This window comes from Hippichthys cyanospilos, chromosome 6 (genome assembly GCF_059441005.1).
Source record: "Hippichthys cyanospilos isolate Australia breed blue-spotted pipefish chromosome 6, RoL_Hcya_1.0, whole genome shotgun sequence".
In the NCBI taxonomy this organism is placed as follows: domain Eukaryota; kingdom Metazoa; phylum Chordata; class Actinopteri; order Syngnathiformes; family Syngnathidae; genus Hippichthys; species Hippichthys cyanospilos.
Genome location: NC_142374.1, coordinates 12,277,814 through 12,293,513, shown reverse-complemented (window position 1 = coordinate 12,293,513; position 15,700 = coordinate 12,277,814). Strand labels below are relative to the sequence as shown.

The following is a 15,700-nucleotide window of genomic DNA, read 5'->3' as shown; positions in this document are numbered from 1 at the left end:
TTTTTTCTGTTTTAGACTAAGCTGTGACCCACACATAAACACTTTTAAAAAAATGATCAGTTGTTGAAAGTTGACTCAAATTGCTTTTTTTCTCTTGTTAATGCAGAAGCTTGAGCAGGGAATCCCAAGCTTCCGTCTCCCTGGCCACTTTGTCCAGCTCCTCCAGGAGATTCCCCAGGCGTTGGCAGGCCAACCAAGAGACATAGTTCATCCAGGATGTCCTGGGTTGTCCCCAGGGCCTCCTCCCTGTGGGACATGTTCAGAACACCTCACCGGGGAGGCATCCTAACCAGATGCCCGAACCACTTCAATTGGCTCCTTTCAACGCGGAGGAGCATAACAACGCTGAGCCCCTCCCTGATGACGGAGCTTCTCACCTTCTCTCTAAAAGGGAGCCCGGACACCCTCCTAAGGAAACTCATCCGGCCGCTTATATCTGGGACGTCGTTCTTTCGGTCACGACCCACAAGAACGTAGATCGGCGGGTAAATCGAGAGATTCGTCTTTCAATCAATCAATCAATCAAATTTTATTTATATAGCCCTAAATCACCGAAGTCTCAAAGGGCTTCACAGAATGAAAAGAGGTCATACAGAGACATCTTTTCAATGTAAGGTACACAACAGCATCCCCTGTCAAAGCTCCCAGAAGGGGAAGGAAAAACTCAAAAACCCCAATTTGGGGAAAATCAGAAACCTCCAGAAGGGACCACAGGTGGGAGGAGCCCCCTTCCAGGCCCACAGGTTGAAGTGGATGCTGCATGTACCGAACACAGAAACAATATAAATTACAGAAAACATATTGTGCTATATAGTGCAGTGATGTCTTGACAGCAGGCAAAGCCATTGGGCAGGAACCATCCCGCATTCCAGCCAGGTGGACCGCAGACGGCTAGACTCCTAACCCGTGATGGTCGACCAGCGCAGGACCCAATGGAGGCGGTCAAGTCAACCCTCACCATCTAGCTAGCCCCCTCTCCCGGCCGGAAGAGGGGGGCAGGAAAAAAGAAGAAGGCTGCAGACAGGCTAATTTAACTAAATGCTTTTGAGTATAGATGTGTTTTTAGTCGGGATTTAAAGATTTCTACCGAGGTGGCTGCGCGAACTTCCATAGGTAGGGCATTCCATAGTACTGGCGCGCGAATGGAAAATGCCCTTGATCCCGCAGACTTCTTTTTAGCCCGTGGGGTCGATAGCAAACCGGCATTTTGTGATCGAAGTTGTCGGGACGGAACATAAGGTGATACTAAGTCGACGAGATAGGAAGGAGCTAAACCGTGTAAAATTTTATAAGTAATTAACAACACCTTAAAATCACATCTCACGTGTATTGGAAGCCAATGCAGGTCAGCTAGAATCGGAGTAATATGATCAAACTTTCTCGTCCTTGTCAATAGTCTCGCCGCTGCATTCTGTACACACTGCAGGCTTTTAATGTGAGACATGGGAAGGCCAGAAAACAAAATGTTGCAATAGTCTAGGCGCGACGTAACAAATGCATGAATTAATGTTTCTGCATCGCTAAGAGAAAGAATAGGGCGAATTTTAGCTATATTGCGGAGGTGAAAAAACGCCGTTCTTGTCATGTTATTAATATGTGTTCGAAAGGAGAGAGTTGAGTCAAATATCACGCCGAGATTTTTTGCAGAACTACTTTGGGAAATAATACAGTTTTCTAGGTTCAGCGTGGTATTCTTAAGCAGGTGCTGATGATGAGCAGGGCCAATAAATAACATCTCAGTTTTATTAGGGTTGAGAAGCAGAAAATTGGAAGACATCCATTGTTTAATCTCGGCGAGGCAAGCCTCCAGTTTACTGCACTTGCACGGATCCGTTATTTCTAAGGGCATATAGAGTTGGGTATCATCAGCATAGCAATGAAAACTAATAGCATGTTTACGTATAATATCGCCGAGAGGAATCATGTAGATGTTGAACAGTAAGGGGCCAAGTACTGACCCCTGCGGGACACCACATGAGACGGAGAAAGACTCAGAGATTGCGTCGCCATAAGAGACACTATGCGTCCTTCCCAGGATGTAAGATCTGAACCAAGAAAGTGCTGATCCCGAGATACCAACACTTTCTGCTCAGCTTTCTTTACCACAACAGACCGTCTGTCGAGATCCCGTTCCATCCTACCCTCACTGGTGAACCAGACCCCAAGATACTTAAACTCCTCCACTTGGAGCAAAATCTCATCCCGACCCAGAGTGATGCTGATCTTCATCCCAGTCGCTTCAGACACAGCTGCGAACCACTCCAGTTCCACGTCATCTGCAAACAGCAAAGAGCAATCATCGAACTGCGACCTAGGGTGTCCTGATGCCAAGTGCACACATAGACACCCTGTATGCTTGAACATGGCGTTCGTCATGGACAATGCATGACAAGCACAGAAGTCTTATAACAAAGCATCGCTCGGGTTCAGATCAGGGGAAAGTTCCTCCCAATCACGCCCCATAATATTGATTATCAGGCATATTCATTTAGGTGGGAATAAATATGACGTCACTGAAGGCCCAGGATTGAAATACGCGGCCCGCCACTGCCATTACCTCGTGTTTTTAAAGCCCATTTCCATCTACATTTTTTCACAGGTCAAACAGAATTAAATAAATTGATCTCTAACGGTGACAGAAGAAAAGCTATCAAGTGAAGTGAAAAGCAATCATCAGCTTGTAGCAAAGAAAGACAGATTCATTGAGAGAGGTCATGTATTTATTACAGCAATGATGAATTTTAATTAAAAATTAAACAAGCACACTCAAACCACAAAGGTTTCCAAGAGTCCAAAGAATTAGTTTGTTTACAAATCAATTACAGCACCTTGTGTTACATAGAATAACCGGTGAACTATGTGTGAGATCGGGTCCCTGGGTCTGTATGTTGCGTTTAACCGCAAACAAACGCACAAAGCATCAAGCTGGACACACTCTTGCTGGCTGTGTCGTATCCAAACAGAAGGGCTGACCCTCAGCAGGAGTGCATTCAGGCCAGATGCTTTCACATGGCTCAACCCCCCGCACACCACACACAGACAAACAGAGGCTAAATGCATATGTAATCTCAAACAAACCACACACTGCAACCTTGCTTATGTCTGCTTCTTTTTGCTTGACAACATAGAATGTTTTTTTTTTTTCAGTTCAAGTAAAGCAATTCACCTGCCAGAGGAACCGCTTTTCCAACGCCAACACAAGCTAGTGTGTGCGTGTAGACACACAGAAGATTGGCGGGCAGGAAAATATTTATAAAAGCCTCACTCACTCGAACATGGAGGTCACTTATTATGAAATAACTAAATAATACCTGTTATGAAAAAATACAAACATATTCCAATGAGAGCAGAAGTGCCCTTGAACCTTACTTCTCCGTTTGGCGAGTGAATTATGGAAAAGCTGGTTGTTTGTTCACCAATGGTTTGTCATAGCTCACTACTGTGACAGTGGATGCAGAAGTCACATTTGGCGACCAGGTGAATTCTCTCCCCCATTGGTGGCTCACTGAATGTATAATTTATGCTTGTATATGAAGTTCAGACTTAAAAAAGAGCTTTGCTGCATGACATCAGCAGACTAAACGAAGTGATGCAAAAAAATGTGACAAGGAGCAGGTGTGCTACCATTTTATATGTTTGTGTTGTTAAACCCATGTTAAGCATAAGTAATATATTGCTGTGATGATAAAGACACAAAAAGCTTATGTTGCAGCAGGGCGTTAACTTTTCCAAAGATTCGTACTCCCAGATATTCTACAAGGTCGGCGAGACGGACCGTGGTGCTGAGATTAAGGAGAGAGGTGAAAAGTTATCTTCGTCACAACCATCCCTAAAGCTCTTCATCATTAAGCACTTTTAATTAACTTGCTGGCAGACTTTCTCAAGAGCTCAGCCTGCAAGTTTGTAAGCTCTGCGACGACTATATTCCTTTCAGTCATGTTGCCATGCCCCAAAAGCAGAACGGAGACCACCATGTAAAATACGATTTATAGTTTTAGACTTTTCTTATCACCAAGATTCAGAGTGAGGTGGCAATTACTGGAAATGTAAATTTGACTTTTTATAGGTTTTAAATATCTTATTGCACATTTGCACACACTGGTTTTGACTTATCATCTGAGGTCTATTGTTGATTAGAGGGGCATACTATATTGCAGATTTAGAAGTAATCATTTGTGTTTTGACACAAACAAACCAATTTCAATCATAAAATCCAACAAGAAATCTTGCAAAAACTCTTTAATTGTAAATGTGTTTAAATGTGTAATCCTAAAGCTCGAGAAAATGTGTATCCTTCCTCACAGAAGTGCTTTTTGCAGCCCCACATCATGTTCCAGATGTGTTGCTTTACAAAAGTTTTCTTTTACAAAAAATTATTTTAAGTAATATTTAAAGTGATTTGTTCTCGTAATAAATTTGTTAGTCTGGAATATATCTCCAGCGATAAAGTGACATATTGCTCGCCTCATTACAGAAAAATGTAAGTCCGAAAATGGCTGTGATAAAATCACTTTTGAAAAGAATAGAAGAATATTCTCTCTCATTTTCACTGCTCCTTTACCTGATTGCTGTAAAATACAAAATTGTGTTTGAGAGAAATAAATGGACCTTGTCAGGATTGTGATACAAAAATGTCCAAAATAATAGAGTCGTAAATATACATAGTGTAGGATACTAAGTGACCTAGAACAATTTATTTGTTTCCACGGACTCTCGGAACTTGAGTTGAAGCCACAACAAAAGGGGGTGAGACAGAATTATAGCACTTTCCCAATCTAGAGTGTTTTATGATGTTGTGGGCTGTTTGGGGAGGTGAGGGATGGGGTTTATTTATTTTATTTATTTATTCCTTTATTTCAAGAACACAGCGCAGAGAGAGGTGCACGTTTTATATGACACATAACAGGTGATGGGTACACACAAAGTTCATTTCAAAGGAACAACAAGATTTCTAGTTGTGTATGATGTAAAGTTGGTCACTGTGGAGATGGCACTTTGAAGACCACCGTCTACCCCCAATGGGACACCCACGTGCCAGCTTTTTGGTGATAATTGTCTCCATGTAGGTCTTGTCCTACATCCATCCCGATTACACATTGGCCATTCTATTGGCCATGCACACACACAGACACACTACTTAAAGACACATACATAGTGTGCGACTGGGGGCAATCGGTCTCCATTATGAAAACTAGGTCAGGGAGGAATGGGGCAGTAATTATTTTTATCATTATTAATTTCCACCTCCAGGTTGCAGCAGGGCTTTTTTTGTCCACTTCAATCTTCATTTCAGACCCCCTGCCTGCATCCATACACTCACACCACCACCATCCCCACCACTCTTAATACAGGCTGCGTGCCAAACAAGGCAGAACAGAGGGTGGGGGCACAAAAGTGGAAAGAGCTGAAAGGGATGCATGGACTATGACAGTGAGAGAAAAAGGGAAGCAGGAGGGGTATGATGTGTCGCTTCATCACTCACTGGACCCTAATTTCCACTAACAGGTTGTTTACTAGATATGGCAAATGATAATAAAAAAAAGAAAAGAAAAGAAAAAACTGGTGTTGGAGGAGGGGAGGAACCACACAAAAAGAAAAGAGAGGCCCTGCGGGAGCACTTCATCTGTGATGGCTTACGCACTTCAATTAGTCCCATGAAAGGCAATTTGCCCACCCCCAAAAATGTTGGAGAAAAAGAAGGGTGCTTGTCATATGTGAATAAATATGCCTAGAACCTACCCTAAAACTCAGTGTCCATTCACATAAAGTTACTGGTAGCTTGTAAGGAAGGAATCACTCGGTCTGGTCAAACCAGCACTGAGTACAGTCAGTGAAAAGATACAAGATTTTTGTCTTCACACTGTGGTTTCTTACTAAGTTAGATACTCATCATTTTTTAAAATAAAAATGGTTATTGCGGTTAGGTCTGCTTGGCAACTTACAATTCCATAAATAAAATCAAAACATCATGTTTTGACACCAAAAGCTTAACCCCATAGAAATCCCACTCAATTATTCAATCATTTTTCATTTTACCAAGACATTCTGGATCATTGCAACTTTCAAAGTGACTAATATCCAATTGGGCAAAGAATTTTATGAAGGTCCTCTTTCTGTTCCAGCATGGCTGCATCCCAGGACACAAAGCAAGGTCCATGTCATGCTGGAATGACTTTGGTGTCGATTGTGAGAAAGATTGTGAGTCCTATCGCATGACATCAGTTTGCTAAGACATTTGCCACTTTTGCGCGGGCAAGCTGGAGGCTTCCACAGCTGCCTTGATATACAAAGGGTGTGTAAAAAGTGTTGAAGCATTGTATATAAAAAGCGTGGATGCATGTCTCAAACAAAAGAGTTATACTAGATAAAAGAGATCAAAGTAATTCAACGCCATTGGAGTAAGTGCTCAAGCCTTGACAAGGACTATGTTGAAAAATACAATCAAATATTTTTATTCCCGTTTAGTTTTTTGTGATGCCTAAACGTTTCGATACACTTGTATATCCATCCATCCATTTTCTATAGCCGCTTATCCTCACAAGAGTCGCAGGCTGTGGAAGTGTGGGAGAGAGCCGGAGTACCCGGAGAGAACCCACTCAGGCTCGGGGACAACATGCAAACTCCACACAGGAAGGCCGGAGCAAGGTCATCAAGCCGCCGCCACCATTCTATATGTATACAATAAATGATATGCAATATACACATGTAGGTGAGTGCATTTGAGGTCACCAGCCTCGTATTCTACTGTAATACAAGTACCTGTGCATATGTGTGCCTAAATAAGCACGTCTTAAAAGGGAGGAACTAATTGTCATTGCATTTTGAGTAATTTGTGTATGTATTTGGATTTATTTTATCTTTGCATGGTAAAGAAATGTAGAGGCTTCAGAGTCTCTCCTTTAGTTGTAGGAATTAATTTTGTTCTAGTGAGCAGCGGTTGGCTTTATTATAAGCTAATGTTTAACTTTACCACAGATATACGGTCATCTAATTTTGGTTATATTTTGCAAAAAGGCATTACTCCTCACCACAGACCAGTATCAGTAGTGAATAGTGAAGTCTGTGCCCTCAGTGTTTTTTTGTTAGCTGTGAAATCATTCCATACTTTGAAAATGTTTTCGTTTTACATGCTCTTTCCTTCTGGTTTGCACTTAGTGTTCTGGAGTAACAGTCCATGGATAAAAATAATCACCACAAATTTCTGCAATATAGCAAATGATTTGTGAAAAGATGAAGTGTGGAAAAAATGCCATGGAGAGTAGCCATAAGTTATAACTGTGACTGAGACACTTGATTGCTGTAACTAAAAATGAGCTTTCTAATATCAATCAAATAGTAGGCCCTTTTTGTCTACAGGGCCTGCAGCAGATGCGTGTAAATGGGCAAGACACATGGCCTGGCACCATTTAAGTGTGATACATTTTTCAACAGCTGTGAGTCACCGTCGCGAGCTCCGAGCGTCGCAAAGTGCGCCGCTCAGGGCTGCTACAGCATGCACAGACGGTTGGCCTCGTACCTCTTGCATTTGTTCAACGCAGAATGCCAAATTCTGCATTTTCAGTTTCCTCTCACCACGGCACCCTCTCTCACGTCGCCGTCATGGTAACAAGAGCTGCGAAAGAACAAGATGAGAAATATGAACGAAGAAAATGACCAACACAAGGCCACATTGTCGCACGGACAAACACAGTGCTTAATGGTGTTATAGCACCCTTTTTGTAGTTCAGCTTCCAGCATGCAAACAATTAGGGTATGTATGAGCAGAATGTGTGAAAATCATTCTTAAATATGACTACTATTCTTCTTGTGTCGTTTATTGCCATGTAATTGTTTTACAAAGAACGAGTTTATGATCATAAACACGAAATATGAAAGGGTTCTTTTGAATGTGCTTCACTTAGAAAGGTCTCATATTTTGTATACAATGTTCATTTTAGTGTGTTTGGTATGTCCATGGACGTGTGAAAAGACAGCCATTGTCCTGGGTGCTGATGAACAAAAAGCCCACAATGATGCACAGCATGTTTGGCATACTCATAATAAAAATAAGACCAACTCAAAAGTAGCCATTCATTCACGACAGGACACAGGCAGGGGTACACAGTGACGCCTGTGGCTGAATTGTATAAAAACTGGAAAAAAAAAAAAAAATCACAAGTCAAAGAGGAAGAAGTGTAAATGAGCCTGTGGACACAATTGCATGAGTGTATACTTACACAGAGATGGAAACACAGGAAGAAAGGGGGAGGAGAGAAGGGGCCAGTGAATCTAGAAAACATACAAAACACAAAGCAAGCAGACAGCCTCGAGCTGGAGGCCCAACTAAATATATATTCCAAATAAGCAAAAATCTCATTTTGAACCCCTGGCTCAGAGCCTCTCAACCCCCTTCTTCCCCTTCTCCCTCCCATGCGCCCGTGTTTCATTCTAGAGAAGCACAAAGACAGGCTAGCCCAGCATCCATCTCTTCATCCCCTTCCATCTCCCTATCGTTTTCCTCAAGAGACAGGGACATATTCCTGAAGGGAATGCCTGGCAGAAGCAGACCGCAACACAATCTGACACATAACAGTCAACCTACAATGGATCCTGGGATTCATGCAGGTTTATTTTTCATTCCACAGTTTGTTGTGCTGGAGTAAGGCAATATTGGGAGGAAATAATTCCCGAGGGAGAAACACAGTGAGCTACTGGGCACTTTTATTCATTGTTTTTATTTATTGCGAAGATTTAGCTTGAAAGGACCAAACCACTAACTGCTTCATTTTCAATATTGGTGCTGCATCTATGAGATGATGCATTCGCTAAATGGCTACAGAACAGTGGTGTCCCCAAACCACACAATCTACATAACAGAGAGGAACATGGAATCATGGGTGTTTTGGCATGAACTGTCTGAGACAGACAGATGAGCATCATGGCTTCTGTCAAATGGGACATCAGCCAAATGTAAAGCTAAAAGCATACACATGAGGGAGCTTTACAGATGACTGACAGATGATACAAATGATAATGTGCCCTTCATCTTTGTCGCAACAAAGAGATGGAGGATGGACTTTTGCCTTAATTACATGGGTCAACACACATGGTTCTTAGTCATGTTCTGACATAGGGGGCTGACCAGTCAAACAAATGCACATACACACACAACTATCTCTGGTTTAAATTGTGGAACAATGAAGACAACCCCATTTATATTAGACTCTAACACATAGGAGGCAAAGAATCCAAAGTCATAAAAGTGTGGACAGAAAATTCCATACTTATACGTATATATATATACCGTAAATTCCGGACTATAAGCCGCTACTTTTTTCCAAAACTTTCAACCCTGCGGCTTATTCAGTGATGCGGCCAATTTATGTAATTTTTCTAACGGCCGCTAGGGGCGCTCGAGTAGAAAAGGTAAGATTAAGACAGGTGGAATATATGCGTCGAGGAAGACTGCAACTTCCTGTCTTGTGCATCAATTAAATTAGCGTGAACATACCCTCATCATGGAAATGCAAAAAGAAAGGCATATGACGCAGGACAAACTCCATTCCAGCTGTGATTCCTGGGGGCACAGCGAAGTATTTGCAGCCGCTTGACATTAGTGTGAATCGTGCATTTAAAGTGGCGCTCCGTGTTGAATGGGAGAATTGGATGACCAGCGGCGAGAAATCTTTCACTAAAACTGACCGCATGCGAAAGGCAACTTTTTCACAAGTGGATCCTGACAGCGTGGGGGAGCGTCAAAAAAAATCACCATCACCAACGGCTTCCGAAAAGCCGGTCTGCTGCGTGATGGAGAGGAGGGCACAGTGGCTGCGAGAGAGAGGCTGAGGGAGTGTGTGACGACGTCTAAATAACAGTTTCATTCCGACACTGAGGAAGATGACTTTGATGGCTTCAGTTCAAAGGAGGAAGATGAAGATGGCTTACCGTGATTTTTACCAGTATGTGCTTTTACCAGACCTGTTTTACCAGACCTGTTATACTGTGTTACTAGCGTGTTGCTACCATGCCGCTAGCGTGTTGCTACCATGTTGCTAGCGTGTTGCTACCATGTTGCTACCGTTTTACTGCCCTGTCACAGGCACCGTTTGGGAAGAAAGTTATATTATTATTGTTAAGTTATATTATTAAAACTCTCTCTGTGTACTGTCTTTCTTTGTAAATATGTTTACATGTTTTAATGTGGGCACATGCGGCTTGTATGCAGGTGCGGCTTGTGTATGTACAAAATCGGTTTTCCTCTAAAATGTAGTGGGTTGCGGCTTATAATCAGGTGCGCTCTATAGTCCGGAAATTACGGTGTATATATACCGGTATGTTTCTATATATATATATATATATATATATATATATATATATATATATATATATATATATATATATATATATATACACGCACACACAGTAGGCCCCCAGTTTACGAGATTAATCTGTTCCACCATTGGGATCTTAATGTGAATTCGCCACATGGGGGGCAATCCAAACCTATGTTAATTAGCTAATGCATGTAAAACCCCAGGTAAAAACATAAAAATTGTAAATACACATTAAAAATTGGTATCAAAATAATATAGTAAGTGTTATTTATATATAGTATACATGCATACACGTAAATAACCATAAATAAAAAATGTGTAAAGAATTTATTTACCTTTGAGTGATGTTTGTTTTGGCCATATTCCCTAATAAGGATAGCCTTGGCTAGGCTATCTTAGTTTTCTTCATATTTCCTGAACCCTATCTCCAGGAAATAATCTTCTTACTTCTTTCGTTAAAATCAATAGCAATCTTGGGACTCATGGATAACCAATTCAAGTTTGAATTAAGCACTAAAATGCATAATAAATACGATATTGGAAGCACTCTCACACAAGATCAAGTCTTTAAGCAGCCATCTTTGTGACCCCTTGCGCCGATCAATAGCAGACCAGCATCTTCGTGACCCCATCATGCTGACCAATAGTAGACTAATATCTTAGGAAGTCGAGACACCGACCAATTGCAGACCAGCATTGTAGTGACGCATTGTAGCAGCAGAGGCAGTTTGACATCAACAGAATATAAGAGCAATTACCTAAAAACACCTCAATTATTATGGGTAACAGGTGTGCGTGGCCAGTGACTTCACCCCCTCATGGCGGAAGGAGGATGCCAAGTTAAAAAAGGAAACATGACACTTATCAAATAAAGGATGACTGAAAATTTTGACCGTATGAAACGGTTTTGTCAGCTAGCGAGGACACGAGCGGTGAATCTTGCACCACATTTAAGTGCGCTTCAAGCCACGGCATATCTTGGAGCCACTTTACAGGAAAAAAAACAAGTCCAGCTCGGGCTCAGTTAGGTAGGAGACGCAAAAGCGTGACGCCAAGCACAGAATATTACGTATCAGTGATTTCTGTCTTGCATGCGTATCTGCACATCAGTTATGTTAACTGTGGAAAGTTTAAAATTTAACAGGCATCTTTTATATAATAAAAGAATTGTCAAAAATGATGTCAGAATTCTCATGGATGGTACCATCATCGCAAAACCTTATCCACATTTATCCACACAATTACAGGTCAATGATCACATGCCAGACCTATCCTAGCATTGTCTACAATAGGACCTCCCACTCTCTTCTCCCCATCCTCCCAGCATTTTGCTCTTTCACTCATCGTCTTCACACCCTTTTGCTCAGCTGTCATTTCTCAGTTCATCTCCTCTAAATAGCCATTGACTGTGCTCATCGAGCTTGATCTTATTGTCCTTCAACATCACAAATGTTTCTGCCAATCACGTGTCTTTGTATGCTCACAAGCATGCTCAGAGTGATTTTACTCATAAGAGAAGCTTATCTGACTTCTTTCAGACAGACTTGAGTTTTTTTTTATCTCTTAGATGTCTGTAACACTACATTTCTGCAAAAGCTGTTGTTAATCTGATGTCACATCTCATCAGTGGGCCTTTTCTTAGTGCCAACCCTTTCTTGCTTTTCAGGATAAATTTGCTGAGGAAAAACATTGTTGCCTCTGTCTCAAGTATATGTCACTGCAATTACAATGTAGCGTAATTCACTATACAAGAGTACGGTATTAAATACACACTTTCATGGCATAGCATTTGCCTTAATCTATGGAAAAATGCCTTAATACTTTAAGGAAACAAAACCCCTATACCTTGGATCAGTCACAGGCCCATATCGTTTATGCAGATAGCACAAAGCCCACACTGACAATCCATGTCTCATTAATCCATTACAGCAACAAGCATCAGCCCCTCTACTCTAGTCCTCCAGCATGCATTTGCTTGGTCTCACCCGAGTGCCTCAGATTTACAGATGCCCTTCTCACCATCAGATTAGAGGAAACGTTCAAATACAGCGAGCAATTATAAAAGGATGAAAAAAAAAGACAAGCGCAAGGATGTTTAGGTTTCTGCTCCCCAGACTATTTCTGATGAGTTTGACTCTCCTGGCATTGTTCAATAAAGACCAAGGAAACTCATCAACAGTCCTGGCAACAGCAGAGTAATTATGACTAATGAAGTGCAGACTTTTATGGCCAAACATGGGCCTGGCAGCAATTTGTGTTCATAACGGCATAAACGGGAGAAGAGCACTCTGTTGCACTGGCATAACCATTACACAGATGTTGGATCAAGGTCACCTCAGCAGACTGTAAATGATGTTCAATTAAACAAGATGCTAATGACTGCCAGCTAATGAGCGGGTCTTACAAATGCAACTCAGTGATGGTGTATACACAACAAAACCTTTGTATAACATTATGTGATTTCAAAAGTAGATGTTAAAAGTAAATTTGGTTACTTAAGTTTAGTTCCCATTGGCGCGCTACCTGTGGGGGTGGGGGGGGGGGGGGGGGGGGGGGGGGGGGGATCTGGCCTTGGTGGTCTGCTCCCCTGCAGCAGAAGCTAGGTCTTGGGATCGTCAGACTTGCCTCCATACACAGCTTGGATTCTGGTATCTATATGTGCACTTTGCTCCAGGATACCTTTGGCCACAGTTCGATGATCGACTTTGTGGTCATGTCATCGGATTTGCAGCTGCATGCTTTGGACACTCAGGTTAAAAGAGGGGTGGAGCAGTCAACTGATCACCATCTGGTGGTGTGTTTGCTCTGATGGTGGGAGTAGATGCTGTTCCAACCTAGCAGACCCAATCGTATTGTGAGGGTCTGTTGTGAACATCCGGCAGAGGCCATTGTCAGGAGTTTCAACTCCCACCTCCTGAGGGTGGTGGGGGACATTAAGTCCGAGTGTGACAGAAAAAAACAAGATCCCGGATAAGAAATGAAGTTCCTCTGCAGGGTATGTGGGTTTTGTCCTAGGGATAGGGTGAGAAGCTTGCTCATCCATGAGGGGCTCAGTTGAGGCACTGCTCCTCCGCATTGTAAGGAGCTAGTTGAGGTGGCTCGGGCATCTGGTTAGGATGTCTCTTGTGGGTGCCTTCCTGGGCAGGTGTACCGGGCACTGAGTACCAAAGAAATAATTCCCAAAATGCTCAAAAATGTTGGTGATCACTGGTTGAGATGAATATAATGTCCAAGTCCACTAATTAAAACTGATCAATGCAGTTTTCCACATTTAGACTGATCACTTAGATATAATTTTCTGCACAGAAGAAAAAACTAGAAATTACAAGCAATTGCAAAGTAGTGGATGATCTCAATTCTTCAGTTCAAGATCAAATAAATTCACTAATCTGAGATGGAAACTTTCAATGCAATCGGGAACCAAATTTGAATCATGAATGTCAACTGGGCGTCTCACTCCTCATCGGCAGATGAATCCACACTTGCGTTCAGCAGCAGGCCTGTATTTTCACCTCTACCACCCTTCTGCTCAACACCATTTCCCGCCAAGCTACTTAACAAGTCATCATGCATGTGACATAGCACAATGTTTGACCCAGAGCTGCAGACAGCCTGCGATGTTGGGAAAAGCTCAGTGGAAACTTCAGGCCAAGGGGTCACATGTAGATAGTACTTTGGGTTCAAGCTAGTCAAGATGGTGACGTTTGCAGATGTAAGCAAGCAAAAACTAAATGAATGAGGAAAACTACCACAGAATGAAAAGCTAAAGGCCAATCCAGACATAGAACAGGGATTCCAATTCATTCCCTGTATATTGCAAGGTATAACACAAATCCCCTAAGTGTTTTGCCTTCTAAGCATGACCAAAAAAAACCACTATAATCATTTAATTATTACATGGTCCAAAATAGTCCAATAAACGTGGTTCAAAATTGGCTAATGTTTGGCTCAGTGGTTATTGACCTGGGTTCGATTGAACCCTAGGGGTTTGGTGACTCGGTCTCTGGGATTTGGTGGAGCCCCGGTTGCGGAGGTCAAACCTTACCCGACTCATTGTCTCATTTCGTGATGTCACACTGTATGTCAAGCCAAAAAAGAAAGTGGTCGGCTCTGTAAGTTTTTGTACAATTTGTGACACAAATCTTCATGAGCAATACTTTAAGGATGCTGGACATAAAAAAAAAAGAAAGAAAAAGAACAGACATTCCTTTGAAAATGACATGAAAGTGGTATTTTCCAAAGTGGAGCCATGCCTATCTGACCTGCTCTATGAAACTCTATGAAACTTGAGTCCATTTAGCCAATTGAATGTGGAAAAAATTTTTGCTGAGAAATAGTTGTTGAAATTTATATGGTATCTAGTCCCGCCTATGCCATCCAGATGTCGTTAAAAATAGCTGAAAATGAGGTTGTTTAGCTCATCCAATGAACTTTTTCATTTATGCCTTGCCTGCCTGCATCTACCCTGCAGCCATTGTTTTCAGCTGGATAGTCCTGTTCTTTAGATAACTGATTTGCAACCAGGGTTTTCATTAAAGCTGAACGGTAGTTGGATCCTTGGGCAAGAGTTGCAAGACCATGCTATTATGCTTATAAATCGGCTGACTGACACAAATAACGATAGCGTCGTACGTTATGACGTCCTGATATGAATCATAAATTCTTGAACGTCACCAATGTCATTGATGTCCACTCCAGTAAGGAGTCTTTTCAACAAATTGAAATAAAGACAGCTTTTCAACTTCCGCTTTTCAACCAAATTTAGGCTGTAGAAGGCTGTCTTTTTAAAGAAGTCTTTTCAATGACAATTGAAAATTACGAAAATGAAAATTATTAGATTTTTTGAACATATTTTTTGCTGGCTAACTAAGATTGTTGAATTAATTCAAAAAAATACATGGGAACTCAGGAATAGTATAGAATTGTGAGAAAAAGACATTTACCATATTTGGACGTACGGTTCACACGGGCAAGACCGTGGCAGCAGCAGGTCACGTTCAGTCACAAGTGCATACTGTGCAGCTGGCTTCAATCAAGTCACCGACTGTTCCGCTGGCTCCGAAACTTAGGTGCCTTCTGCAGCTTTCCCCCCATTTGCTTATTGAGGCCAAAGCAGGGCCACTGTTCACTGGTCAAGCGGCGGCCTCCTGCGGTGTCTCCCCAACAGCCCGCAGTGACGCTGGCACATTACCTATGCCAAATTTTTGCAACTGGATCCTGACAAGGACAAAAAATGTTTTCCAAGTCAGCCCCTTGAGGTCCGAACCACACGCCATGCATGAAGAGGCAAAATAAATCATGCTGGTATGACTGGAAGTGTGTGGAGCCAGAAAGCCTGAAGGAACAACAGAGTGGCTTGTGAGCGTTTTGCATACGAACAGACTTGC

General features: G+C 42.0%; 1 long non-coding RNA gene across 2 annotated transcripts; it reads right to left on the bottom strand.

The window, feature by feature from the left end:
* Positions 1-514: 514 nt before the first annotated feature.
* Positions 515-15,405, bottom strand: LOC148422221 (uncharacterized). Of its 2 annotated transcripts, none has more exons than XR_015865914.1 (3): positions 15,257-15,405; positions 7,517-7,612; positions 515-2,276 (listed from the first exon to the last, which is right to left on the bottom strand). It is a non-coding gene; the product is annotated as an uncharacterized LOC148422221 (long non-coding RNA). The 2 variants fall into 2 exon arrangements; XR_015865915.1 differs by lacking the exon at positions 15,257-15,405 and adding an exon at positions 8,217-8,347.
* Positions 15,406-15,700: the final 295 nt, after the last annotated feature.